We start from the raw sequence: 4419 nt of genomic DNA, 5'->3' as shown, positions 1-4419 counted from the left end.
GGTGGTTGAACAGGACCCCGTGGTGTGGAGGGCTGGATGAACAGTAGACGGTGGAGGGTTGGATGAACAGTAGATGGTGGAGGGGTGCTTGAACAATAGCTGGTGGAGTACCGCACTGTGGAGGCTGGATGAACAGGAGCCCTTGGAGGCTGGAGGAGGTCGACGGTGGAGATGAACAGTATCCCGTGGTGTCCCGTTTGGTGGTATGCGACACCCCTCCCGATGAACAGGACCCCCATTTCGACCGTAGCGCTCCAACACAAGTCCGTTTCGTGGTATGCCACACCCCCCCTGATCAACAGGACCCCTGTTTCGACCGTAGGAGGTCTGTTTCGTCCGTTTTGCAGTACGCCACACCCCTCCCGATCAACAGGACCCCCGTTTCGACCGTAGGAGGCCCGTTTCCTCCGTTTTGCGGTACGCCACACCCCTCCCAATCAACAGGACCCCGTTGCGAACATGGCCGGTCGAACACAAGGCCGTTTCCTCCGTTCTGCGGTACGCCAGGCCTCGTTTCAAGTGCCTGTTCCGTCCAAGCCGGTTGGCTCCCACGCGTTCCGTTGCCTCCCGATGAACACGACGCATTCCGTTGCCTCCCCATGAACACGACGCATTCCGTTGCCTCCCCATGAACACGACGACGACTCTGTTTCTCCGTTCCGACCCAGCCATGTACGTATGCACTAGTAGGCGTTCGAGACCCTGCCCGTATGTACGTACGTGGCTGTATTTTCTTTCTTGCACCCTCGCCGCTGTTCGTACGTGTACATGCTACGTGCGCGCCTCAACTACGACACGTGCGCGCCTCTACATCGACCAGTATGTACGTACACGTTCGCGACCAGAATGACAATGCTACGTACGCTTCGGCCAGGTGGGTCCCGACTGTCAGACACTTCCTTGCCTGCAAAGATGTAGCTGGTGGGTCCTAGCAGTCAGGAGGGCGAATCGTTTTTTTTGCCCGGACGCACTTCCTTGCGTGCGAAGATGTAGCTGGTGGGTCCCAGCAGACAGGGGGGCGAATTGTTTTTTTGCTTGGACGCACTTCCTTGCGTGCGAAGATGTAGCTGGTGGGTCCCAGCAGTCAGGGGGTGAATCGTTTTTTTTCGGACGCACTTCCTTGCGTGCGAAGATGTAGCTGGTGGGTCCCAATAGACAGGGGGAATGTTTTTTTTGCGAAATACGGTGGCCCGTCCGATGGGTCCCCGCTGTCAGGTGGAGGAATAATTATTTTGTGCGTAATAAGGAGGCACTTCCTTGCTGCGGCCGTGGACCCAGCTGTCAGCCTCTCCACGTACAGTCCACGTCCAATGGAAGCCATTCCTTGACCACGTTGACCACGCCGTGCTGAGAGCACCAGGGCAGTGGACAACGGAGAGGCCTAGGAAGGGGACGATGCGGAGCCGGGGAAGATGCGGCAGTGGATGCCCACGCGTAGAGGAGTATGAGGGTTCACTCATTCGGCTGCGGTGTGAGGCTGCCGTCGCCGCAGAATAACAGGGGGTGTGGGTGCGTAGAGGGATGGCCTGGCCAGCGGTGGGAGTAGTAGGGGGCGGTGAGGCCTCCGCGGCATCACAGCCGGCAAGAGGCGGCAGGAGTAGGCAGCACGACCGGTGCTGCTTTGGGCGGTTGGAGCAAGAAGACCAGAGGTTGAAGAAGCACTACGGCCGTTGGATGGACATCGTACGGTTACTGGAGCTAGAATCATTCATATATTGACTAAAGTTGACAAAGTCCTCCGCCCCGGTCAACTTAGTAGGCCCACAAGTCAGCCTCCCACCAAGGTTGGTCCTAGCTAACAGGGGGTATTCATTTTTTTGTGCGTAATAAGGAGGCACTTCCGGTGGGTCCGAGCTGACAGCGGGGGGAATGTTTTTTTGCGAACTACGGTGGCCCATCCTATGGGTCCCAGCAGTCAGGGGGAAACATTTTTTCATGAAATACTGGTGGCTCGTACGATGGGTCCCTGCTGTCAGGTGGAGGAATAATTATTTTCCGCGTAATAAGGAGGCACTTCCTTGCGGCTGCCGTGGACCCAGCTGTCAGCCTCTCCACGTACAGTACTCTTCCGATGGAAGTCGGTCGTTGACCACATTGACCATGCCGCGCCGAGAGCACCATGGCGGTGGACGACGGCGAGGCCTAGGAAGGGGACGACGCGGAGCCGGGGAAGACGCGGCAGTGGAAGCCTGCGCGGAGAGGAGTACAAGGGTTCACCGGTTCGGCTGCGGTGTGAGGCTGCCGTCGCTGCAGAATAACAGGGGGTGTGGGTGAGTAGAGGGATGCCCTGGCCAACGGTGGGAGTAGTATGGGGCGCTGAGGCCTGCACGGCAGCACAGCCGGCCACGGGAGGCGGGAGGCAGTCCCGCCGGCGCTGCTTTGGTGGCTGGAGCAAGAAGATCAGAGACTGAAGAAACACGATGGCCGTTGGATTGACATCCAACGGTTACGTATGCTAGAATCGTTTGTTGACGTAGTATATAATAACTAAAAACATCTTGCATACGCGTCAACTAAACAGGCCCACAAGTCAGACCACTCCCTCTTTTTTTAATAATTTATATATAGCTCATGGCAACTTCTTATGCAATTTATTGCAGTCGTTTTTTTTGGTTGGCCAGGGCCAATTTTGCATATTTCTGTGGGTTCCAAACTATTTTTAATACCGAAATGTCGAGCCAGATTTAAAGTACATTGAAGATATATTTAAATTAGGTTAATGCCCAGTGAAATATGAATCTGAAAATGTGAAAAAATCAGAAATTATAAAGTAATTGCCAATTTGTCATCTGTTTTTATATATTTACAACCCATTTCATATTACTTCCAAGATTTGCAGGCGTCTTGAAAGAGTTGCAGCCCATCAGGGCGTAGAAAAATAAGTAGGCCTGGATTGGGTATTCTTCAGAAAAAATAAACTGGGCTCATTTTCACAAAGAAAAAATAGTTGGGCTGGTCACATGGTGAACATAAAATATAAGCCTGGGCTAGGCGGGCCACAACCCAGTTCAAACCCTGCTCCGTCTCAACAATACCAAACAAAAGAAAATACTGCTCGAGTAGCTACGTCCTAGGTGTCAGCCGATCTTGTGCTGTTCTCTTGTCTATTGACTATATACGCTCACAATGTCGTGGGTCCCAGATGTCAGGAAAACACTAGGAGGAAGCATTTTATTTTTCCATATGCTGACGTGGTGGGCCCCTACTGTCGTCCTCTCCACGTACTTCTGCCGATTCCTGTTGTTTGTTGACCATGTTGACAACGCGAGAGGGTGGCGCCGCGACGAGCGCTCCAAAGCGCGTGGAGGACGTCAGCATTAACGATTTACGAGACGATGGGGCAGGGATGCGTGTGCTGAGGCGCAGCCAGCCATGGGAGGCGGAAGCAGGCGGCCCCGCTGGTGCTGGTTTGGTTTTGGCGGCTGGAGGAAGACAAGACTGAAGAAACACAACAGACTGTAAAAGCAGCAGGAGTACTTAACAACCTTAACTGAAACTAGCAGGGGCACTTAACAACCAAAGCTGAAAGCAGTATGAGTACTTATACAGGTTCAACCGTACAAAGCACGCCTCGAACAGTGCTACTTTGCCTACAGGTAACCAAGGGTGAGGTTGCCAAGCCCAAGGACAAGGCCCAGGCGCCACCCCGCGCATCCACAACCTTCTGAAAGCGGCTTCATCTCGCAACGTGGTCAATAAACAGGATATTCGCTTTAGAGCCATGGAAAAGCATGAACATAATCTTCTGTCCTATTCTCCAAGATGCACGGGCCTTCATTATTTGAGACCACCCACGAATAAGTATCTTTTCACCTCCAAGGGGAATTGAGTAGGTCGACATAAACATCATGTTGTGACCAAGCGCAAGTCTGACCCGACCATGGTCAGGCATCTGTATAGGAACAATAGAACTCGGCAGTTCCTGTTTCAAGAAGATCACAGCTATAAAAATGTGTATAAGCAATAGTTTATGAACAAAATATATAACAGAAAACAGCTCGTACCATAAGTTTCTCGACACAGTTGGACCTGTTCAATGAGTGCAGCAGTGGCACACATATCCCATGTGGCCTTCCACCATTGAAACGCCCCACAAGGACCTCAAGACGATGAATAAAGTGTAGGAACTTGTGGATGTCGATCCAGTCAACTTCAGTGCCATTAGTAACAGCCGAGTTATTACAGAGTAACAAACGAGCAGGCTGCTTAACTCTGAAAAAACCTACACGTGTCACCAATTATAAGAAAATATTAGTTAGAAGTAGCATCTTCGTGAGAGATTCGTTGCTACTTCTAAAGTTAAATTGTGATTAGTTAGACAAAATAGGTGGATTAAGAAGTAATCGAGGCAACAAGCAAGAACCAGATACAAAACTAACATGGATGAACAATTGGAACGACGTCGGGGTGGAAGATCGC

The sequence above is a fragment of the Triticum dicoccoides genome, chromosome 2B (assembly GCF_002162155.2).
Source record: "Triticum dicoccoides isolate Atlit2015 ecotype Zavitan chromosome 2B, WEW_v2.0, whole genome shotgun sequence".
Classification (NCBI taxonomy): domain Eukaryota; kingdom Viridiplantae; phylum Streptophyta; class Magnoliopsida; order Poales; family Poaceae; genus Triticum; species Triticum dicoccoides.
This window is presented reverse-complemented; position numbering follows the sequence as displayed.